This window comes from Chiloscyllium punctatum, chromosome 45 (genome assembly GCF_047496795.1).
Source record: "Chiloscyllium punctatum isolate Juve2018m chromosome 45, sChiPun1.3, whole genome shotgun sequence".
Lineage (NCBI taxonomy): Eukaryota > Metazoa > Chordata > Chondrichthyes > Orectolobiformes > Hemiscylliidae > Chiloscyllium > Chiloscyllium punctatum.
In genome coordinates, this window is record NC_092783.1 from 27,575,815 (window position 1) to 27,601,347 (window position 25,533).

At 44.3% G+C, this 25,533-nt stretch overlaps 2 protein-coding genes across 4 annotated transcripts in view; one reads left to right on the forward strand and one right to left on the reverse strand.

The window, feature by feature from the left end:
- LOC140467249 (DNA damage-regulated autophagy modulator protein 2-like) overlaps nucleotides 1-15,298 on the reverse strand; it is a 149,042-nt gene extending 133,744 nt beyond the window's left edge. For 2 of the 3 annotated variants that reach the window (XM_072563489.1, XM_072563490.1), the window contains exon 1: nucleotides 14,967-15,298. The gene's annotated coding sequence lies outside the window, so the exon portion shown is untranslated. Of the gene's footprint in view, nucleotides 1-3,020; nucleotides 3,369-14,966 lie in introns of those variants that run through there. The other variant, XM_072563488.1, reaches the window with a different exon arrangement.
- sycp3 (synaptonemal complex protein 3) overlaps nucleotides 15,294-25,533 on the forward strand; it is a 264,133-nt gene continuing 253,893 nt past the window's right edge. Inside the window, exon 1 of the mRNA XM_072563492.1 lies at nucleotides 15,294-15,414. The gene's annotated coding sequence lies outside the window, so the exon portion shown is untranslated. The remainder of the gene's footprint in view (nucleotides 15,415-25,533) is intronic.

Below are 25,533 nucleotides of genomic sequence, written 5' to 3' on the forward strand. Positions count from 1 at the left end.
CGTTTTCTCCAAGTCAAAGGGGTAATTGCTTGGTTCCCTGTTACGCCGGTCTTTTTATGGGGTCGTTCCAGTCCTACCCAGACCCCTACTCCCAACTCTTTCTGCGATAGATCTAAGTTTTCAGTGCTGCTTCCTGTTCTCATCCAGAATTGGAAAAAAAATTAATCAGTTTGCTTCCAATTTTCCTTCTTCCCTCACCTTCAGATGGTCCATCTGACTTTTTCCTTCCCCAACTTCACTTTTCTTCCTCCTGGGAATATACTGCCTGCCAGTATTCACTACAAACCTACCACCTTCCATCGCTACCTTGACAACATCTTCTCACACTCTGCTTCCTGCAAGGACTCCATTCCATTTTACCAATTTCTCTGTCTGTTGCATCGGTTCTGATGAGGCACCTTCCACTGAATCGCCTCTGATGTCCTCCTTTTTCCTCAAAAATAAAGATTCCCCCCTCTCTAGGGTTGTCAATCTATTGGCTCAGTGTCTCAGCGGTTAGCACTGCTGCCTCACAGCACCAGTGACCCGGGCTTGATTCCAGCCTTGGGCAACTGTCTGTGTGGAGTTTGCACGTTCTCCCATGTTGTGTGGTTTTCCTCCAGGTGCTCCAGTTTCCTCCCACAATCCACAGGATGTGCAGGTTAGGTGAATTCTGGATTAGTCGTGCTGGAAGAGCACAGCAGTTCAGGCAGCATCCAAGTAGCTTCGAAATCGACGTTTCGGGCAAAAGCCCTTCATCAGGAATAATTGGCCATGCTAAATTACCCATAGTGTCCAAGGGTATAGGTTAGATGCAGTAGTCAGAGGTAAATGTAGAGTAATAGAATGGGGGAATGGTTCAAGGGTCGATGTGGACTTGTTGGGCTGACTGGCCCATTTCCACACGGTAGGGATTCCATCTCTCATCCCTACCCTTCCCTCCCAGAACAACAACTGGGTTTCACTTAATATTCCCAATGGGTAAACATGATTAGTATTGTCCCTTAGACTGGGAAGCAAGAAATTTAAAAAGCATGATGAAAAGTTCCCTAGCTGCAAAAACACGAGCTCCAATAGAAACAATAGATTCAGAACTTACCAAACATCGCAAAATCCACAGAAGGATCAGAGATTCATTAAGAGATAGTCAGCATGGCTTTGTGAAAGGGAAATCATGTCCCACAAACTTGATTCTGTTTTTTTTTGAAGGTGTGACCAAGAAGATAGCCGAGGGAAGAGCGATAGACACTGCCTACGTGGATGGAGATTAGATTCCAAGATTGGAATGGCGCTGGAAAAGCCCTCAGGCAGCATCAGAGCAGCAGGAAAATCGGGGGAGGAGAACTTCTTCAAGGTAGGTATCTGTGCAAGAGGGTTTGCAATAAAGGTTAAAATCAGATTTTCCTGCTCCTTAGAGGCTGCCTGACCGGATGTGCTTTTCCAGCACCACACTAATCTATGTGGACTTTAGTAAAGCCTTTGACGAAGGTTCTGCATGGTAGACTGGTTAGTAAACTAAGATCACATGGTGTTCAGGAAGAGCTTGTCAATTGGATACAAAATTGGCTTGATGGTAGTAAACAGAGGGTGGTGGTAGGCAATCGTTTTTCAGACTGCAGGCCTGTAACCAGCTGGTTTTCCAAAGGGATCAGTACTGGGTCCACTGTGTGTCACTTCTATAAGTGATTTCGATGATGAATCTAGGAAGCATGGTTAGTAAGTTTGGGGGGGGGGGGGAGTGGCACCAACATTTATGGTATAGTGGACAGTGATGAAGTTATCCAAGGTTACAAAAGGATCTTGATCAATTAGGCTGATAAGCCAAGGAGTGGCAGATAGAGTTTAATTTAGATAAATGTGTGGTATTGCATTTTAGTAAAATGAGAAAGGGCAGGACTTACAGTTAATGGTAGTGCCCTGGGGAGGGTTGTAGAACAGAGAGACCTACAGGTTCAGGTATATTCTTTATTGCAAGTTGCATCACAGGTAGAGAGTGCAGTAAAACAAAAAAGCATATCAATCAGTCAGACCACTGAATGTAAGAGTTGGGACATCATCTTGCGGTTGTACAGGAAGTTAGTGAGGCCACTTTTGAAATGCTGTATATCAGGTTGCCCTGATATCGGAAGGATGTTATTAAACCAAGAGTTTGAGTGATAAGAAGAGGCCTGATAGGCTGGGACTATATAGAGATTTATAAAATCATTGGGGGGGGGGGGGGGTGGAGATAAGGTGAATAGCAAAGGCCTTTTCCCTAGGGCTGGAGAGTTCAAAACTCTGAGGCATAATTTTAAGGAGAGAGGAGAAATATTTGAAAAAGGGACCCAAGGGGCAACGTTTTCACACAGAGGGTGGTTCAGATGAACTGCCAAAAGTGGTAGATGGAGGTACAGTTAGAACATGTAAAAGACATTTGGGTAAGTACATGAATAGCAACAGTTTAGAGGCACATAGGGCAAGTGCACATAAATGGAATGAGTTTAGTTTGGGGAACTTGGTTGGCATGAAGGGTCTGTTTCCATGTTGCAGGACTCTATGACCACTCAAAGAAACATTTTCTTATCTAATGCAGCAGTATGGATAAACATTCTCTATGGGGTAGTGTACATTTGACAAGGAGTGAGACTGAAGAAACGTTAAGGATCAATTTTGCAAATATAAAATAGATGGTACAGAGGAAAAAGATCTCTAAAATGAGTTATTGCTCCTCAACAATTGTTTGACTGTTTTATGAAAAGGACTGCTTGTTCAAAGCACTCCTTCTCCCTTTGAAATATGGAAACATTCTTTTAAGATCTTGTTTTGTAGTTATCTGAGTGTTATAAAGCTTTTCTTTAAAGAAAGAAGAATGTTAATTTTATGGAAATCATATTGTTCAGATACACAGGTGATTAAGTACTTAATAGTTACACAGCATCATTAAGTACTTAAAGCACTTGCAAAGAGACTTTTAGGTAAGTCAGAAGGAGGCAGACATATGTAATGCTTACATTCTGTAAATAATGCATTATTAAGAAAAGGATTTATGTCAAGTTCCATACCTCTCCATCTGGCTTGGGATCAATGTATCAATCCAAATCAATAGTACGATAGAAACAATATTTCCTTATTTCACCCAGTCAATTTCCATCCAAACTACAACATCCTTGCAAGAATACAGAGTTTTAAAAATCCAATTTCTGCATAAGTGCTAGTTATTGGACTAGGCTGAAAAAATGTTCTGAATGTTTACTCTAGCAGTTTAACTCTTCGGAACAAGATGTTTGCCATGTTCCACTGCATCAATGTATTTGTTCAAAATAAATGTAACTGTTGATTTTCCCTGAACAATACAGTCAGTGTACCATTTCTATCTTTCACAAGGGACAAGGGAATGGGAGAAGCAGCCCAAATGGGTTTCTGATGCTGAGTAGTGTAAGCAATGCTTAAATCAGGCAACATATTATCCTATACATTCATATACACAACATAGTTTTAAGACCTGTCTATATGCAAAGTGCCTCTTGTAACAAACACACAAGGTGAGAGATCTTCATCCCTCATTCATTATGAATTACCAGTTATATCCAAAACAGCCATCACATATCTCAGGATCAATCGATAGTTGATTTCCACGATTTGCCTCCTCCAATTTAACAAGGGAGGAATTAACTCTAGGCCTTTCATTTGTAGGGAAAGAAATTTGTATTTGTAGAGCATCTTTCACAAGCTCAAAGTTTTCTCCAGCCAGTTAGGTGTTTCGGGCATATAGTCACTTATAATAGAGGGAACACTGCAGCCACTTTGCCCCAATTTATGACAGCTGAATGGCTTTATAAATTATGGGTGAGGCAAGGCGAAGATAATGGTGCAATGGTCATAATGGTGCAATGGACGGCATGGTGGTACAGTGGTTAGCACTGCTGCTTCACAGCGCCAGAGACCTGGGTTCAATTCCCACCTCAGGCGACTGTCTGTGTGGAGTTTGCACGTTCTCCCCGTGTCTGCGTGGGTTTCCTCCGGGTGCTCCAGTTTCCTCCCACAGTCCAAAGATGCGCAGGGTCAGGTGAATTGGCCATGCTAAATTGCCCGTAGTGTGAGGTTAGGGGTATGGGTGGGTTGCGCTTTGGCGGGGCGGTGTGGACTTGTTGGGCTGAAGGGCCTGTTTCCACACTAAGTAATCTAATCTAATATCACTGGACTAATGCCCCTGAAGATGTGGTCATTGGTTCAAATGCCACCCTGGCAGCTGCAGGAATTTACATACCAGATTTATTCATATTTAAAGTTGGTATCAATAAATGGCAACTATACAACCGTTGCTGATTGTAATAAAAACACAATCAATCATTCGCACGTTTACCTGGCCTGGCCCTTATATGACTCCAAACCATACAGCAATGTGGTTAACTCTTATTGCCCATTGAAATAGCCTAGCAAGCCACACTGTGGAAGGTCAGATAGGAATGGCCAATAAATGCTGATCTTGCACTAATTTACCAAACCCGCCTTATTAACTACCCTGGCAGAGCCCCTCTGGTCTGAATCTAGCACTATTCCCAGAACAACGCACCAAAATTGGGATATCTCAGTATGAACTGGCACTAACTGGCGCTGGTGCCATCTTTAAAAGGCCATTGTGCCTGTCAGTCCAGAGGCATTGGTATTTTCCTCATCTATGGCAGAGGAGGGAAATGTGTTGCCACACATTGTGGCCATTAACCAGAGGCCCTGCCACATGGCATGTCCTGTGCTCCAATATTGCTAACCAGTCTCAATCTCTCTGGAGAAATGCAGAACACTGTCAAACAGCTTCTCCACAGTGTCAGCTTAAGGCCAACCATCTTCTCTCCAATATCACAACCCCATCTTTGTTACTGTAGACAGTATGCACCAAAGCTCTACCACTTTCACTATTGCCTACAAGATCATCACTCACTGTCAGCTACTCCAACATCCACATGCTCTCTATGCTGCTTGCTAACTCACTCTCTCCTCCTCACTTCAACAGTAAAAGTTGTTCTACCCACATTTGACAATCAGGATTGCCCTCAACTCTGTGTTAACTCAGCATTCAATATTTGGTATTTAAAGATCTGTCACATTATTAATTAGCCTTCTGGAAATGTACATAAATAGGAATGAAAATAGAGGAGAGTTCAGAAGAATCCTCAAGGTCTTCACTCTCAGTGACCTACCAGGTGCTTCCCCTCTCCATTGTCAAATCTAAAATAAGGAGGTTTTGGTTTCTACACAGTCATAGAATCGTACAACATGGAGACAGGCCCTTTGGCCCAAATAGGTCCATGCCGACCAAAATGTCCGCCCATGCTAACCCCCATTTCCCTGCATTTGGCCCATATCCTTCTAATCCTTTCCTATCCATGTTTTGTCCAAATGCCTTTTAAATGTTGTTAATGTACCCGCATCAACCACTTCCACTGACAGCTCATTCCATCTGCATAAAAAAAAGTTGCCCCTCAGGCTCCTTTTTATTCTTTCTGCTCTAACCCGAAACTGATGCCCTCTAGTCCGCGATTCCCCAACCCTAGAAAAAAGACTGAGTACATTCAACCTATCCATGCCGCTCATGATTTTATACACTTGAGATACCCCTTAGTCTCCTATGCTCTAAAAAAAAAAACAAGTCCTAGCTTGTCCTCCCTATAACTCAGACCCTCGAGTCCTGGCAACATCCTTGTAAATTTCTTCTGCACTCTTTCCAGAAAGATTGAAAACTAATGCTCAGATGTTGTCAGGTGACCATTGTTCAGTTACCCGTCATCATAGTAGCAGTCCCATGGCCATTGCTAAGATAAGTAATGTCAGTCAACTGCCTAACCTATTATAGGGATTGGCCATCAATGCAGACAGGCAGGAGCCTGGAAGAACACAGCAAACCAGGCCAACAGGAAGTGCTGCTACCTGGCTAGCAGTGTTCTTCCAGCCTCCTGCCTGTCTACTCTGGATTCCAGCATCTGCAGTTTGTTTGTCTCTAACCGCTATAATAAGGCAAGTAACAAAGTGTGAGAGGGAGGAAGGGGCAAGAAGATCCATACCATCAGACTGGGGGATGACCAAGAGTTGTTCCCACCTCAGCCTGGGGGAAGAACTAAGTTTATTGGTACCAAGATCACTAAAAACCACCAAAGTGCTTGGGACCACTGGGACGTAGGAGTGCATGACCTCGACTCCTCTATTCTACAGAACGGCTCGGGGATCAGGAAGGTGTTCTCATCTCACTGGTTGTCATAGCAATAGAGTTATACAGCACGGAAACAGACTTGTCAGGTCTAACTTGTCCATGCTGACCAGAAAACCCAAACTGATCTAGTCTAATTTGCCAGCATTTGGCCCATATCCTTCGAAAGCCTTCCTTTTCATGTATCCATCCAGATGCCTTTTAAAATGTTGTAATCGTACTAATCTCCACTTCCTCTGGCAGCTTGTTCCATACGCACACCACCCTTTGCATGAAAAAGTTGTCCTTTAGGTCAATTTTAAATTTTACCCCTCTCACCTATGTCCACTAGTTTTGGACTCCCCTACCCTGGGGGAAAAGACCTTGGCTTTATGTATACTCTCATGATTTTATAAAAAAGGTCCCCCTCACCTCCAACCTCAAGGGACAAAAAACCCCAACTAATACAGCCTCTCCTTATAGGTCAAATCCTCTAACCTTGGCAACATCCTTGTAAATCTTTTCTGAACCCTTTCAAGTTTCACACAATCCTTCCTATAGTAGGGATATCAGAACTGAACATGGTATTCCAAAAGTGGCCAAATCAATGTCCTGTACATCCACAACTTGACCTCCCAATTTGTATGCTCACTGCACTGACCAAACACCTCATTCACTATCCTATCTACCTCCAACTCCACTTTCAAGGAACTATGAACCCTGCACCCCAAGGTCTCTTTGTTCAGCAACACTCTACACGACCTTATTATGAAGTGAATAAATCATGTCCTAATTTGCCTTTCCAAAATGCAGCCCAGGAAAAGGCCCTCCAAGCCCGAGCTGATCCAAATCTATCACCCAATTCCTAAGCATCTGTATCCCTCTGCTCCCCACCTACTCATGTATCTGTCAGACACATCTTAAATGAATCTACCGTGCCTGCCTCTACCACCTCTGCTGGCAACGCATTCCAGGCACCCACCACCCACTGTGTAAAATGCTTTCCAAGCATATCTCCCTTAAACCTTTCACCTCTCACCTTGAACGCTTGACCTCTTGTTATCGAATCCCTCACCCTGGGAAAAAGCTTCTCTCTATCCACCCTGTCTATACCCTTCATGATTTTGTAGACTCCAATCAGGTCCCCCCTCAATCACCTTTTTAGAGTGAAAACAATCCTAACCTACTCAACCTCTCTTTATAGCTAGCTCCTTCCATACAAGGCAACATCCTCGTAAGCCTTCTCTGTACCCTCTCCAAAGCATCTAGGTCCTTTTGGTTATGTGGCGACCAGAACTGTACACAGTATTCTAACCAACATAGTGTACAACTTTAACATGACCTGCCAGCTCTTATACTCAAAACCCCGTCCGATGAAGGCAAGTATACCATATGCCTTCTTGACCACTCTAAATTAAACTCCATCTGAGGTCTGCTGACAATCAATGACAAGCTTCTTGGCTTTGTCTGCACAAAACATCATGGCAAGACAACAGTAATATGAGCCTGGTTTTTCTGGCTGAGGGGGCAAACTGCAAAATGGCAATGCAAGGCAGTAATGCTGTGAGCATCCAGGTCAGCTCAGAGGGAGTGAATACTATGATTGTGAGCAAAGAACGGGAGATACAGCCATGAGATGGCTGTGTGGCCGGACAGGACACGCAAAGTAATGAACTTATGATAGGAAATAATGACCTTAGCATGGAGCTACAAAAGATAGACAGCGATTAAAGCAACCAACCTTGACAAAGTAACTGCAGAATCCGCATAGACTGCAGCTACCAACAAGCAGAAAGTGAGGAGAATAGTTCCTCATGAAGGGCTCCTGCCCGAAACGGCAATTCTCCCGCTCCTTGGATGCTGCCTGACCTGCTGTGCTTTTCCAGCACCACACTCGACTCTGCAGTTAACCCCATGCCATCAGTGTGCCAACACCTGATTGAGACCAACTGATCAGGGTGATAGAACCTGATTGATCTATTGAAAGATACTCAAGACACTCCTAGAATGGCACAGAGACTTTGGAATACAAGAATTGCTGCAAAACCACGTTCAGAGCTTAACTTGAGTGATAATCATGGGATAACCACGGAAACAGAAGACACCCCTGAAACCATCAGGGGAAGACCATCAGAGGAAGACTTGGTGGTGCCCAGCCAAGTTCTAGTGTGGTGGCATATGATCAAAGTCAATTTAAAGCATTAGTTAGATTTGTAGTGTTCATCATTAGTTCAGTGTATTTATTGTTCTAATATTAATTGTATCAAATAAATGAATAATGTTGTTTTACTATTATTGACTTGACTCACAGTTCTTTTGCTAATTATGAGTGTTCAAACACACTGTCACAGGCACAACAGCTGTAACGTCTCAGAGCACAGCATTAGAATGTGTGTTACTGGGGCAGCAGTGAAGCACAGAAGGGTCCTGAGAGAGGTTTAGAGATGTGGCATGAGGGTTCCTTGACATCTGAAATGTGCCAGTGTCAATGTCCATGGAGTACATATGATCAGCTTACTGTCCAACATGGAGGTTCTTCGGAGCCAGTGCCAAGCTGAACTGGCCAGGTACCCATTTGGATTTCCATGTTGAGATCTCTTGATGGTGAGCTTTTGGTAAGATAGGAAGGTGAATATAACAGATGTGAGATGGGCCATTATTAACACATTTAAGAAGTAATAACAGCCTCTTAATTAGCAAGTCTTACCATGCCATGTACAGTTTTGGTCAGCCTACAATAGGAAGAATGTTATTAAAGGGTGCAGAAAGGATTTTCTAGGATTTTAGGATATAGAACAGTACAGCACAGCACAGTACAGTACAGTACAGGCCCTACAGCCCACGATGTTGTATCAAACATTTATCTTAATCAGAATCAACCTAACCTACACACCCCTTAACTTACTGCCATCCATGTGCTTGTCCAGCAGTCGCTTAAATGTCCCTAATGTCTCTGACTCTACTACCATCGCTGGCAGTGCATTGCACACACTCACCACTCTCTGTGTAAAGAGCCTACCTCTGACATCTCCCCTTTAACATTCCTCCAATCACCTTAAAATTATGACCCTGCCTGACAGCCATTTCTGTCCTGGGGAAATGTCTCTGACTATCTCCTCTATCTAGGCATCTCATTACCTTGTACATCTCTATCAAGTCACCTCTCTTCCTCCTTCTCTCCAGTGTGAAAAGCCTGAGCTCACTCAACCTCTCTTCAAGACAAGCCCTCCAATCCAGGCAGCATCATGGTAAATCTCCTCTGCATTCTCTCAAAAGCATCTACAGGGAACACTGAACGGAGAATTCACCACAAAGGTTTACAGGAAAGCCACACACACAGACCAAGTCCTAAACTATGAAAGCACAAAAACGAAGTTGCATCAGGACACTATTCAAAAGGGCCACAACACACTGCAGCACACCAGAACTGCAAAAAGAGGAAGAGGAACACCTATACAATGTATTCGCCAAAAACGGATACCCTCACAATTTCATCAACAGATGCCTAAGGGAGGGACAACGGAACGAGGACATGCCACAACCCAAAGGACTAGCCACACTACCATACATCAGGAGCATTTCTGAACTGACAGCCAGACTACTGCGACCACTAGGACTCATAACAGCACACAAACCAACAGCCACGCTCAGACAACAACTCACCAGAACAAAGGACCCGATACCCAACATGAGCAAAACTAATGTAGTGTACAAAATCCCATGCAAGGACTGCACAAAACACTACATCGGACAAACAGGAAGACAGTTAACGATCCGTATACACGAACACCAACTAGCCACAAAACGACACGACCAGCTATCCTTAGTAGCCACACACGCAGATGACAAGCAACATGAATTCGACTGGGACAACACTACCATTATAGGGCAAACCAAGCAGAGAACAGCCAGGGAATTCCTAGAGGCATGGCACTCATCCACAGATTCTATCAATAAGCACATCGACCTGGACCCAATATACCGGCCACTACAGTGGACAGCTCGAACTGATAACCGGAAGCAGCAGAGGAAGGCCACTATAAATACCAGAGGAAACAGCACAGAAGCGCTTCACAGGAGGCTCCCAAGCACTGAGGATGTCACCTAGACAGGGGACAAAACATTTGCAAGACAAATTCCCAGCTTGGTCAACAGAACCACAACATCTACATCCTTCCTATAATGGAGGCGACCAGAATTAGACACAATATTCCAAGTGTGGTCGAACCGGAGTTTTATAGAGTTGCAACAATACCTCACGGCTCTTAAACTCAATCCCCCGTTAAGGAAAGCCAAAACATCATACAACTTCTTAACAACCCTATCAACCTGGGTGGCAACTTTGAGGGATCTATGTACATTAACCTCAAGATCTCACTGTTCCTCCACACTGCCAAGAATCTGGTCTTTAATCCTGTATTCAGCATTCAAATTCAACCTTCCAATATGAATCACGTCACATTTGAACTCCATCTGCCACTTCTCAGCCCAGCTCTGCATCCTGTCAATGTCTTGTTGTAGCCTGCAACAGCCCTCGCCACTATTTACAACACCACCAACCTTTGTGTCATTGGCAAACTTACTAACCCACCCTTTCACTTCTTCATCCAAGTCATTTATAAAAACTATAAAGAGCAGAGGCCCAAGATCCCTGTGAGACACCAAAGTTCACCGACCTCCAGGCGGAATACTTTCCATCCACTACCATTTGCTGTCTTCTTTCGGCCAGCCAATTCTGTATCCAGGCAGCCGAATTTCCCTGTATCCCATACCTCCTAACTTTCTGAATGAGGCTACCATGGGGAACTGTATCAAATGCCTTACCAAAATCTGTATACACCACATCCACTGCTCGACCTTCATCAACTTCTCTTGTCACATCCTCAAAGAACTCAATAAGGTTTGTGAGGCATGACCTGCCCCTCACAAAGCCATGCTGACTATCGCTAATCAAACTACGTTTTTCCAAATAGTAATAAATCCTTTATCTCAGAAACCTTTCCAGTACTTTGCTTACCACAGACGTAAGACTGAGTGGTCTGTAATTCCCAGGGATTTCCCTATTCCCTTTCCTCGAACAGAGGAACAACATTCACCTCCCTCTTATCAGCCGGTACTACTCCAGTGGAGAGTGAGGATGCAAAGATCATCGCCAGAGGTGCAGCAATTTCATTCCTCGCTTTCTGTAGTCACCTTGGATATATCTGGTCTGGCCCTGGAGACTTATCTATCCGGATGCTTCCCAGAATTTCCAGTACATCCACTTCCTTAATATCAATCTGTTCAAACCTATTAACTTGGTCCATGGTGTTCTTACTATCAACAAGATCCCTCTCTCTAGTGAATACTGAAGCAAAAAATTCATTTAGGGCCTCCCCTAACTCTTCAGACTTCAGGCACAATTTCCCTCCACTATCCCTGATCAGCCCTCTGCTCTCTGATCATTCTCTTATTCCTCACATGTTTAAAATGTCTTTGGGTTTTCCCTAATCCTTCCCGCCAAGGCTTTTTCGTGCCCCCTCCTTGCTCTCCTCAGTCCATTTTTGAGTTCTTCCTAGCTACTCTGCAATCCTCTAAAGCTGTGCCAGATCCTTGCTTCCTCAGCCTTAAGCAAGCTTCCTTCCTCCTTTTGACAGGATGCTCCTCTGCTCTTGTCATCCAAGGCTCCTTCACCGTACCAGTCCTTGCCTGTCTCCGTGGGATAAAGTTATCCAACACTCACAACAAGCGCTCCTTAAACAGCCTCCACATTTCTGTTGTGCATTTCCCACAGAACAATTGTTCCCAATTTATACTCCACAGCTCCTGTCTAATAGCAGTAAAATTTCCCCTCCCTAATTAAATACCTTCCCATACTGTTTGTTCCTATCCCTCTCCATGGCTATGGTGAAGGTGAGGCAGTTGTGGTCACAGTCACCGAAATGCTCCCCCACAGAGAGATCTGACACCTGGCCTAGGTTGTTGCCTAGCTCCAAATCCAATATGGCCTCCCCCCCCCCCCCCCCCAGTCGGCCTATCTACATAGCGAGTTTTGAGAAGATTGGTAGCTCAGGTCGGGGTTTTGGATGTAGGTTTGCTCGCTTAGCTGGAAGGTTCATTTCCAGATGTTTCGTTACACAACTAGGTAACATCTTCAGTGGGCCTCAGGCAAAGCAATGCTGAAAATTCCTGCTTTCTATTTATGTTTGGGTTTCTTTGGATTGATGATGTCATTCCTAGAAGCATGGCATTCCAACAACCCAAAGAAACCCAAACATAAATAGAAAGCAGGAATTTTCAGTATTGCTTCGCCTGAGGCCCACTGAAGGGGTTACCTAGTAGGGTAACAAAACGTCTGGAAATGAACCTTCCAGCTCAGTGAGCAAACCTACATCCAAAAGCCTATCTACACACGGAGTCAGGATTCATTTCTGGGCACACCTGACAAAAAGTGGCTCCATCCAGGCCATCTGCACTATGGAGCTTCCAATCAAAATTGGGCAAGTTGAAATCACCCGTGACAACAACTCTGTTACATCTGCACCTTTCCAAGATCCGCTGTCCAATCTGTCCTTCCATCTCTCTGCTGCTACTGGGAGAGGGATCTATAGAAAACACCCAATAAAGTGACTGCTCATTTACTGTCACTGACTTGCACCCATACGGACTCCCCAACACCCTCCTTTTCTGCAGCTGTGATGCACTCTAACAATGCTACTCCCCCTTCTTTTTTTACCCCCCTGCACCCCGTTCTTTAAAAAGATTTAATCAGGGATATTACCAGGATTAGAAGGTTTGAATTCTAAGGAGAAGCTGGGTAAGCTGAGATGTTTTTCACTGGAACATAGGAGGTTGAGGGGTGACCTTATAGAAGTTTGCCCATAGTGTTAGGTGAAGGGGTAAATGTAGGGGAATGGGTCTGGGTGGGTTGCTCTTCGGAGGGTCGGTGTGGACTTATTGGGCCGAAGGGCCTGTTCCACACTGTAAGTAATCTAATCTAATCTAACCTAAACATAGACAAGTGAATAGCAAAGGTCTTTGCCCCAGGGTAGGTGAGTTCAAAACTACAGGGTATAATTAAGTATGTAAGTTAGCTCTCTGAGCTGGAAGATTTGTTTTCAGACATTTTGTCACCATGACTCAGTAACATCATCAATGAGAGTCTCCAGTGAAGTGTTGGTAGCATGTCCCACCTCTCTATTTACAGGTCTTGGTTTATTAAGGTGGGTGATGGCATTTCTGTTTTTTTGAGGGAAGGTAGATGGATCTATATTGATATGTTTATGGAGTTCTGGTTAGAATGCCAGGCCTCTAAAAATTAAAATTACACGCATGAGAATTCTATTTTAAGGTGAGAAGAGAAAGAATTAAAATGGGCCTGAAGGGCAACTTTTTCCACAGAGGGTTGCGTATATGGAATGAACTGCTTGAGGAAGTGGTAGATACAGATACAGTTACAACTGTTAGAAGACATTGGACCAGTACATGAACAGGAAAGGTTTAGAGGGAAACAAGCTAAGTGCAGGCAAATGGGACTAACTTAGTTTGGGAAACTTGGTCAGCATGGACAAGTTGGACTAAAAGGTCTGTTTCTGGGCTGTATGTCTCTGAGTGGCTCACAATGTCAAGATAGGCCTCACTGGACTTTACACATGATTCTACTATAAATTCTAGTATAGCCCACACCATTCAGGTCCTTATAAGGTCTGCCCTGTGAGCCAGAACCTGGTAGTGTTTGATTACCACATATAGCTGTATTTAATACAATAGTGTAACAGAGTATTACATTGAAGACAATTATTGACTTTCTCTTCTCCTTAGTCTGTCTCTGTAGGGATTGTGTGGCACCAAACCACATGGAGGGGGCGATCTCAGTTGTCCATCTGAATCGCTATGTTTGGGAATGCAATACCGAGTCAGTCATTCTCATTTGCTGATTTTGATGCAATAGCTGTCAATTTTGAAATACTCACCAACTACCTTAAATTTTATCATTCAAATTATGAGATTCTCTTCCTCAAAGTTTGAATTCAGGCATTTGTGAATCCCAGTTCTATTCCAGGTGCTCTCTCCAGTGAGAGAGTGCTGCACTGTCAGAGGAGATGATTTTTAAGTGAGATAGTTATCTTTAACTAAATCTCATTCACCCTGATGTAGTAGATCCCACAGCCACTTGAGACTAGAGCAAGATAGTTCTCCTCAGTGTCCTAGCTGATAATGTGGTTATCACAATGCTGTGTGTGGGATCTTGCTGTATACCAATTGCTTGCCAGATTTTCTCCATTACAATGATGATCACACTTCAAAAGGTGCCCCATTGGTTGTAAAGCAGTTTGCAACCATGAAAATTATTACATAAATCCAGTTTTTCTCCCATTTCAGAGTAGACTATCATTATAGCATGCATATACATGGTTGCTACACACAATATTTTCTTGCAAGATCAATGGTGTTAAAGAATCATAGAAACTCTACAGTGCGGGAAGCCATTCAGCCCGTCGAGTCTACACCAACCTCTGATGAACACCCCACCCAGACGCAGCCCGAACCATAACCCTTAACCACACATTTACAACGACTAACCCATCTAGCCTACCCTGGACACTATGGACAAATTAGCATGGCCATTCCAGCTGACCCACACAGACAGGAGGAGGACGTGCAAACTCTACACAGCCTCCCGGGGTTGGAATTGAACCCGGCTACAGTGAGGCAGTAAAAGTGCTAACCACGGAGACACCGTGCCACAAAATGTCAGGGTCAAAGTCAAGTGCACAGGTAAGTCTAACTGCCACGGGGGCTCCAGGTTACAACCCTTACTGAATGCTAACAAGCTGCACTTTCTTACCGTCCGGAGCCCACCGTCGCTGGGAAGTCCCTGTGATAGTCCAGGGTAGAGCAGCAGCAGCAGCAGCCTCCCTGTGGTCAACCTCCTGACACTGTCAGCCCTTGTATCCAGTTTGATGACAATCTCCAGCTGGTCTCACTCAGTGTGTCAGCTCTCTGTTAACACCAGGGGTACTCTTAAACAAAAACAAAAGCAAAACTGACTACCCCCCGCCTTCTGCTTTCAAACTCTTTCTGTGTCAAGAGGCTCTGCTGTAAATTTCCTACATTTATCTCCCTCCCACTTCAGCATTTACACAGTCAGTGGCTTTTGCTGAACAGCAACAAGAGACGTCTGAAAATGTGGAAGGATGTACTCCAGTAGACAGCCCCATCTACAGGATTGGGAGACTCCCAACTGTGAAAACACTCAGATCCTCAACAGCTCCCTGCTCCTCAAGGCTTTGAAGGTGAGGGAAGAGGGGTCATTGAATATTTCTCTCTTATTTTAGACAGAAGTGAACTGTTAGATGAGGGAAACAATGGTTCTCAGGGATAGATGAGAGTGTGCAATTCAGAACACTAACAGATCAGCCATGATTTTATTGAAGAGCAGAGAGGGCTTGAAGAGCCAAATAGGCTACTTCTGCTCCTACTTCAGTACATTTGACTTGAATGTAATATTCACACATAAATAATTTCCGGTGCCCTCTCTGTAGAGCTAATGTCAAGGCTGTCAGGTCCACTAAGCTCTAGGAAGTCACTTTTGATGTGATTCACATGGAGAACACCATACTTTGTAAAGTCTGACATTGCCATCTCCGCATATTTCCACTCAATGTGGCAACAGCCAATTTAACTGGCAGATCGTTCAATATGATTTGTGGAAGGGGAGTGGAGAACACCATACTTTGTAAAGTCTGACATTGCCATCTCCGCATATTTCCACTCAATGTGGCAACAGCCAATTTAACTGGCAGATCGTTCAATATGATTTGTGGAAGGGGAGTTATGGAAATGAGCCTGGGGGAACGGTAGGAGGAAGTGACTATTTGGGGAGTTTCTCAGGCACTATTCAAGGTTTGACTAGTGGAGCTCAGAATCCAGAGTGGTTAGAAATCCTGGGAATTACAAGATCAACTGCATTCTGAAAAGGTTCTCAAATTCAGTGAACGTCCCCTCAACCTCCACAACCCTTCAGCACTCCCTCCCACTTCCTTCCAAAACCCTCCCAACTCCCTATACAATTCTGGAGAGAGAAGACTATGCTGTTGGTGTATTATATTCTGCCAATGGCCTTCTGGTCCACGCTGATAATGTACCTGTCCTGCAGATATGCAGTCTTATGTCAGGGTAGTGTAAGCTATAGGATCCTCCTGTCAGGTACAAGGCACAGCTGAACTGGATTGATTAGTAATCCAGAACAGCTTTGAATCAATTGTCAATAAACTTGTGCAGAATTCTAAGTTCACAGCACTACAATGGGAGATTGCTAATTCCTGCTTTCCTGCCCCTCCATCCTTCTGCTTGTAGAAAAGTGTGATGATGCCATTCCTTATAGATTCGGATCCACTGCTGACAGAAGCATCCTCTCCTCCATCACATCTGATATTGTTCAGTCTCAATACAACTTGGCCAATAATACATCATTTCTGACAGTGTTATTTGAGGGCTTGGTGGTTTATTTGTATTTTTATCTGCTCATGTTTCTGTCTAGTCTATTGCAGCCAATTCTTGCCTGATCGCTTCAGAACGAGCTTTACTTCTCCATTAAATCTCTGTTTGTAATTCACTTTCTCCCTCCTAAATTTCATGTGGATGGGTCTCTTATTAGTTCAAACATAGAAAAAGCTGGAAGCACACTGTCAGTCTGCCTGTGAGGGCAGGACCTGTGAGGAAATGTTTCAAAGCTGAGCCATTATTGAGAGCTGAAAGGAAAGAAAAGTTCCAGGTCATTATCATTTGCTGCTTAAGAAAGTTCTTCCTCATATGCTTCCTACATCTTCTACCCAAAACCTCTTACCTGGGTTGCTGGCCCTTGTACCATCACCCAATATTTTTCTTTGTTTATCTCATCTTGACTTGTCATAATCTTTGTGCACCTCTATCAAATCTTCAGTCAATCTCCTTTGCTCCATCTCCACTTGAACATTGTAACTAAAATCTCTCCTCCCTGGAAGAATTCCAGTAAATCTCCGCTGTACCTTTGGGGATGGGGTAATTAAGCTGTAATGTCACTGGACAGGTGAGCCAGAGCCCCAAACTAATGCTTTAGGAATGAAAACAAAAATTGCTGGAAAAGTTCAGCAAGTCAGCAGAACAGAGTATTGAGTACAAGAGTTGGGAGGTCATGTTGCGGCTGTACCGGACATTGGTTAGGCCACTGTTGGAATATTGCATGCAATTCTGGTCTCCTTCCTACCAGAAGGATGCTGTGAAACTTGAAAGGGTTCAGAAAAAGTTTACAAAGATGCTGCCAGGGTTGGAGGGTTTGAGCTATAGGGAAAGGCTGAACAGGCTGGGGCTGTTTTCCCTGGAGCGTTGAAGGCTGAGGGGTGACCTTATAGAGGTTTATAAAATCATGAGGGGCATGGATAGAGTAAATAGACAAGGTATTTTCTCTGAGGTGGGGGAGTCCAGAACTAGAGGGCATAGGTTTAGGGTGAGAGGGGAAAGATATAAAAGAAACCTAATGGGCAACTTTTTCACGCGGAGGATGGTGTGTGTGGAATAGGCTGCCAGAGGAAGTGGTGGAGGCTGGTACAATTGCAATATTTAATAGGCATTTGGATGGGTATATGAATAGGAAGGGTTTGGAGGGATATAGGGCAGGTGCTGGCAGGTGAGACTAGATTGGGTTGGGATATCTGGTCGGCATGGACGGATTGGACCTGCTGGGTCTGTTTCCATGCTGTACATCTCTATGACTCTATAACTGAGGACAGCTCACTGGACCCAAAATATTAAATCTGATTTCTCACCACAGATGTTGCCAGACCTTCTGAGCTTTTCCAGCAATTTCTGTTTTTGTTTCTGATTTCCAGCATCCACAGTTCTCTCAATTTTTATTCAATGCTTTATGGACTTGGATTGGAATCCCAGCTTGATAAATGCAGAAAAAAAACGGACAAAATGCTGGAGAAACTCAGCAGGTCTGGCAGTAGTTGTGGAGAGAGAAAGAGTTAACGTTTCAAGTCTGGTATGGCTCTACTTTAGATGATGTCAAAATTTAAATTGAATCAAATCTGGAAATTTGAAAAACAATCACTGTAATAGTGACCATGTAACATTTGTCCAAAAAAATCCAGCACACTAATGTGCTTTAGGGGAGAAAACCTGCTATCCTCACCAGGTCTAGCGGTCTTGAGACTCCAGGCCCACAGCAATGTGGTTGACACTTAACTTCCCTCTAAAATGGCATAGAAAGCTATTCAATTTAATGAGCAAATAGGTATTGCCAAAGACGAATAGCCTTGCCAACTGCACCAACATCCCATGTAAGAAGGAAGAAAAGCCCTCTTAAGGACCCTCACATCCTTCCTAATGAACTGGACATAATACTCAAGTTGTGACCCAGCAGCGCCAGCATTACATTGTCTGCTTTTTCTACACAGTGCCTCTACAACTTTCAAGATCCCATATACTTTGCTAATTATTTATCTAATATGTCCTTACTCATTCAAAGATTGAGGCATATTGACCCCAAGGTCCCTCTGTGCCAGCACACTCATGCAAATTGAGCCATTAAGTCCATATTGATTGATGAAGGACTCTTGCCCAAAATATCGATTTTCCTGCTCCTCGGATGCTGCCTGACCTGCTGTGCTTTTCCAGCACCACGCTCTCGACTCCATACTGCTTGTCCCTATCCTTTCTGCCAGAATGCATTACATCACATTTATTTGCCCTTTCTGCTAGTCTATCTGTATCTTGCTCCAGTGAGCATGCACTTTACATTCCTGAGCATTAAACACCCATCACTCCCCATGTTAATAGAACATAGAACATAGAAACTATAGCACAGAAGAGGCCTTTTGGCCCACAATGTTGTGCCGAGGATGAATCCTAATATAAAATAAAATAACTTAACCTGTGCACCCCTCAATTCTTTGCTGTGAATGTGCATGTTCAGCAGTCGCTTAAATGTCCCTAATGACTCTGCTTCCACCACCACCGCTGGCAACGCATTCCATGCATTCACAACTCTTTGCATAAAGAACTTTCCCCTGACATCCCCTCTGTACCTTTCTCCTAATATCTGAAAACTATGTCCCCTCGTGCCAGTCAGTCCTGCCCTGGGGAAAGGTCTATGGCTATTGACTTTCTGCATGCCTCTCATTATCTTGTACACCTCAATCAGGTCTCCTCTCTTCCTCCTTCTCTCCAGAAAGAAAAGTCCGAGCTTAGTCAACCTCTCTTAATAAGGCAAGCCCTCCGTCCAGGCAGCATCCTGGTAAACCTTCTTTGCACCCTTTCCAAAGCCTCTGTATCTTTCCTATAGTAGGGCAACTAGAACTGGACACAATATTCCAAGTATGGTCTCACCAGGGTTGTATAGAGCTGCAGCAAAATCTCACAGCTCTTAAACTCAATCCCGCTGTTCATGAAAGCCAAAACACCATATGCTTTCTTAACAACCCTATCCAATTGGGTGGTAACTTTAAGGTATCTATGTACTTGAACACCAGGTTCCCTCTGTTCCTCCACAATGCCAAGAATCCCGTCTTTATTCCTGTATTCAGCATTCTAGTTCGACCTCCCAAAATGCATCACTTCACATTTATCCAGGTTGAACTTCAGCCCAGCTCTGCATCCTGTCTATGTTGCGCTGCAGCCTGCAGTAGCCCTCTATACTATCAATGACACCTCCAACCTTTGTGTCATCTGCAAATTTGCTAACCCACCCCTCAACCTCCTCATCCAAGTCATTTATAATAACTACAAAGAGCAGAGGCCCAAGAACAGAGCCCTGCGGGACCCCACTCAACACTGACCTCCAGGCAGAATACTTTCCATCCGTCAACCACTTCTGTCGGCTGGCCAATTCTGAATCCAGACAGCCAAATCTCCCTGTATCCCGTACTTCCTGACTTTATGAATGAGCCTACCATGGGGAACCTTATCAAATGCCTTGCTGAAGTCCATATACACCACATCCACTGCTCGACCTTCATCGACCTGTCTTGTCACCTCCTCAAAGAGCTCAATAAGTTTTGTGAGGCATGATCTGTCCCTCACAAAGCCATGCTGACTGCCCTTAATCACACTATGCTTTTCCAAATAGTCATGAATCCTATCCCTCACAATTTTTTCCAAAATCTTGCTGACCACAGACATAAGACTGACGGGTCTGTAATTGCCAGGGGTTTCCCTTTTGTCCTTCTTGAAAAGAGGGACAACATTTGTCTCCTTCCAATCCTCCGGTACGACTCCCATGGAGAGTGAGGAAGTAAAGATCTTCGCCAGTGGCTTAGCAACCTCCTTTCTTGCTTTCCAGAGCAGCCTCGGATAAATCTGGTCTGGCCCTGGGGACTTATCAATTTTAATGTTTGCCAAAGTTTTCAGCGCATAAGCTTCATCAATCTTGTTCTGTTCAAGCCTGTTTCCCAGCTCCTCAAAGTTCTCATTCACAACAAGGTTCCTTTCCTTAGTGAAAACCGAAGCAAAAAACTCATTTAGGGCTTCCCCTACCTGCTCAGACTCTCCACAAACAAGTTCCCTCCGCTATCCCTGATTGGCCCTACCATCTCCTTGATCATTCTCTTATTCCTCAGGTTCTCTCTAATCCTTCCTGCCAAGCCTTTTTCGTGCCCCCCCCACCGGCTCTCCTCAGTCCATTGCTGAGCTCCTTTCTAGTAAGCCTGTAATCCTCTAAAGCTGTGCTAGATCCTTGCTACCTCCACCTTAGGTAAGCTGCCTTCTTCCTTTTGACGAGAAGCTCCTCTGTTCTTGTCATCCAAAGTTCCTTAATCTTACCCCTTCTTACCTGTCTCAGAGGAACAAATTCATGCATCACTCGCAACAACTGCTCCTTAAACAGTCTCCACATGTCTGCTGTGCACTTTCTGTTGAACAATTGCTCCCAATCTGTACTACCCAACTCCTGTCTGATAGTGTCATAATTTCCTTTTCCCCAGTTAAATATCTTCCCTTGGTAACTGCTCCTTTCCCTCTCCAAGGCTATGGTAAATGTGAGGCAGTTGTGGTCATTGTCAGCAACATGTTCTCCCACCATGAGATCTGACACCTGTCCTGGCTCATTGCTGAACACCAAATCTAAAATGACCTCTCCCCTCATTGGTCTGTCTACATACTGAGTAAAGAAATCCTCCTGAACACATCTGATAAAAACAGCTCCATCCAAACCGTCTGCATTAAGGAGCTTCTAGTCGATATTGGGAAAGTTGAAATCTCCCTGCCACATCTGCATTTTTTGAAAATCTGCTGGCCCATGAGATCTTCAATCTCTCTACTGCTATTAGGGGGTCTGTAGAAAACCCCCAATGAGGTGGCTGCTCCCTTGCTGTTCCTAACTTCCACCCATACTGACTCAGTAGACAAACCTTCCCTAACAACCTTTGTTTCTGTAGCTGTGGTGCACTCTCTGATTAGCAATGCTATACCCCCTCCTCTTTTTCCACCCTCCCTGTTCTTTTTAAACATTCTAAACCCTGGAACATCTAGCAACCATTCCTGCCCCTGTGAAACCCACGTCTCCGTTATGGCCACAACATCATAGTCCCAAGTACTGATTCATGCTCTAAGTTTGTCACTCTTTTTTCGGACACTCCTGCATTAAAGCAGACACATCTTAACTGATCCCTTTGTTTCATCACGTGAAAAACCTTCCTGATACAATACATCCAGATTTAATACATCCTGTCACTGCCCCATCTACAACTGCCCTCCTCTCAGACATGTAGCCCTGGATCCCACTCCCCTGCCAAAGTAGTTTAAACCTTCCCAAACCACACAAACAAATCTCTCACCCAGACATTTGTGCCCCTCCAGTTCAGGTGTAACCTGTCCTTCATGTACAGATCCCACCTTCCCCAGAAGGTATCCCAATGGTCTAAGTATCTGAAGCCCTCCCTCCTGCACCAGCCTCGCAGCCACGTGTTAAGCTGCACTCGCTGACTGTTCCTCATCTCACTGTCTTGTAGCACCAATAGCAAACCTGAGATCACTACTCTACTCGTCCTGCCCTTCAGCTTCTAACCTAACTCTCTGTAATCACTTTTCAGATCCTCAATCCCTATCCTGGCTATGTCATTGGTGCCACGATTTCTGGCTACTCACCCTCCCCCTTCAGAATCCTGTAAACCCAATTGGCCACATCCCGGACCCTTGCACCAGGGAGGAAACATACCCACTTAAAAACTTCCCAGCAGCCCTCATTTCTCTCCGCCCTCGCTCCTCACCGCTCTGTCAAAAAATTTTGTTTTTTACTCACCTTCCCAGTAGTCCTCCACTCCTCCGTCGCACCTCTCAACAAATTGAGGCTCAGACGCCTGAGGTAACTACTTTAAGTCACATTTCTGATACTGCTGCTACATTATATTCCTGGATGGCTATTTGTGCTTGTAGTTCACCGATCTTACTCATCTCACATTGTGCATTTACACGTGACCTTATAGAGGTTTACAAAGTTTGGGCGAAGATTTGTAGCTCGGGTGCTTGTTGTTGTGGTTCTGTTCGCCAAGCTGGGAATTTGTGTTGTAAACGTTTCATCCCCTGTCTAGGTGACATCCTCAGTGCTTGGGAGCCTCCTGTGAAGCGCTTCTGTGATCTTTCCTCCGGTATTTGTAGTGGTTTGAATCTGCCGCTTCCGGTTGTCAGTTCCAGCTGTCCACTGCAGTGGCTGGTATATTGGGTCCAGGTCGATGTGCTTATTGATAGAATCTGTGGATGAGTGCCATGCCTCTGAGCGTGGCTGTTGGTTTGTGTGCTGTTATGAGTCCTAGTGGTCACAGTAGTCTGGCTGTCAGTTCGGAAATGCTCCTGATGTATGGTAGTGTGGCTAGTCCTTTGGGTTGCGGCATGTCCTCATTCCGTTGTCTTTCCCTTAGGCATTTGTTGATGAAATTGCGCGGGTATCCATTTTTGGTGAATACATTATATAGGTGTTCTTCTTCCTCTTTTTGCAGTTCTGGTGTACTGCAGTGTGTTGTGGCCACTCTCAGACAACAACTCACCAGGACGAAGGACCCGATACCCAGCATGAGCAAAACCAATGTAGTGTACAAAATCCCATGCAAGGACTGCACAAAACACTACATAGGACAAACAGGAAGACAGCTAACGATCCGCATCCATAAACACCAACTAGCCACGAAACGACACAACCAGCTATCCTTAGTAGCCACACACGCAGATGACAAGCAACATGAATTCGACTGGGACAACACTACTATTATAGGACAAGCCAAACAGAGAACAGCCAGGGAATTCCTAGAGGCATGGCACTCATCCACAGATTCTATCAATGCATAGGATAAATAGACAAAGTCTTTTCCCTGGGGTGGGGGAGTCCAGAACTAGAGGGCATAGGTTTAGGGTGAGAGGGGAAAGATATAAAAAAGACCTCAGGGGCAACTTTTTCACGCAGAGGGTGGTACGGGTATGGAATGAGCTGCCAGAGGAAGTGGTGGAGGCTGGTACAATTGCAACATTTCACAGGCATTTGGATGGGTATATGAATAGGAAGGGTTTGGAGGGATATGGGCTGGGTGCTGGCAGGTGGCTCTAGATTGGGTTGGGATATCTGGTCGGCATGGACGGGTTGGACCTAAGGGTCTGTTCCCATGCTGTACATCTCTATGACTCTATGTGAACTGTTAGCCAATCCCTGTATTCCTCGTAGATCCTTTTAGTGAATTTCTGTCGAAGATGTCCTTCTCCAGTTACAGTAAAAACCCGCACTCACTTATGCAGCCTATCCCTCTTCTCTACATTAACACCTTGCTTCCCTCTCCATAGAGAGGGAATAGCCAATATTCATAGCCAATTGAATATTTTTGATGTTTATTTGTTTCTGTAATGCAGGAAATGCAACAGTCAGTTTGCACACAGCAAGCGTCCACAAACCGTAGTGTGATAATGACCAAAGCATCTGCTGGTGATGTTGCTTGAGGGATAAATATTGGTCAGAATACCAAAGGGATCTCCCTTGCTGTTTTTCAACACAGTGCAATGGGATCTTTCATACCTATCAGCGAGTGTCAGTTTTATTGAATCATAAACTACAGAAGGAGGCTATTCTGTCCATTGTACTCTTTAAAAGAGCTGTCCAATTCTTTCTCCTCTGTCGGTAATAAGTCTAAATTTGCTGGGTCTACTAAAATGAGGAAACCATGTAGTTTGCTCTGTAGAAAGATTGGATGGTTGAACCAGTTGAATGATGTCTTAAGTCTTTTCTTTATTTTCCGAAAGGGTAAGTATGTTTACAACTCAGTAGGCAATCAATTGTACAGGTGACACTGCATGTCTAACTGAAGTTCTCATTTTAAAAAGCTGCAGTGTCCTAGTTGTACCATATGTTATCAAAAATAAAGTGTGGCTGATCACAGGATTATGTGTAAATATCATTTGGCTGAGTTTACAACACATAAGCTTCAAGAAAATGGCTTCTATGACATGTCTGAGTAACCTCTGAAGACTGGATAGTGTCAAGGTTTAATCACACAGGCTGCTTGCATGGAAAGGGAGTATAAGAGAATTTGCCTCAGAGTAACAGCTCAGGATCAGGAGTCATCTGATCAATGAATTCAGCCAGGGAATAAGCAGGCAGATCACCTATTTTGATCTGGTCCTTAGACAAATCCACATAAACTGAGTCATTTGCAATTTTAAGCATGTGCAGGTAAGCATGTCATGTGCAACTATTGTTGCTGTAATTTTGTAGGGTACTTCAAAAGCAAATGTCGAACAGTACATGACAGGAAGAGGCTTTTAGGTCCACCACGTGTGTGATGATCATGATGCCATTCTAAACTAATCCCATCTGCCTGCTTCTGCAAAGATGATTCTGGATAGGAGTGAAAGTAACAGGACAGTTGTTATGGCGGCTTTAGCTTTCCTAATGTTGACTGGAAATGCCAAAGTTCGAGTACCTTAGATGGGTCAGTTTTTGTCCAATGTATGAAGGAGGGTTTCCTGACACAGTATGTGGACAGGCCAACAAGAGGCGACGCCACATTGGATTTGGTCCTGAACCCGGCCCGGTGTTAGATTTGGAGGAAGGTGTGCACTTTGGTGATAGTGACCACAATTCAGTGGTCAGTTAAGTTTACTTTAGCAATGGAAAGGGACAAGTATTTACCACAGGGCAAGAGTTATAGCTGAGGGAAAGGCAATTATGATGCTATTAGGTAAGATTTAGGATGCATAGGATGGGGATGGAATGTGGAGCTTGTTCAAGGAACAGCTACTGTGTGTCCTTGATAATTATGTACCTGTCAGGCAGGAAGGAAATAGTCGAGCAAGAGAACTGTGGTTTACTAAAGAGATTGAAGCTCTTGTCAAGAGGAAGAAGGAGGGTTATGTAAAGATGAGACGTGAAGGCTCAGTTAGAGCGCTTGAATGTTTCA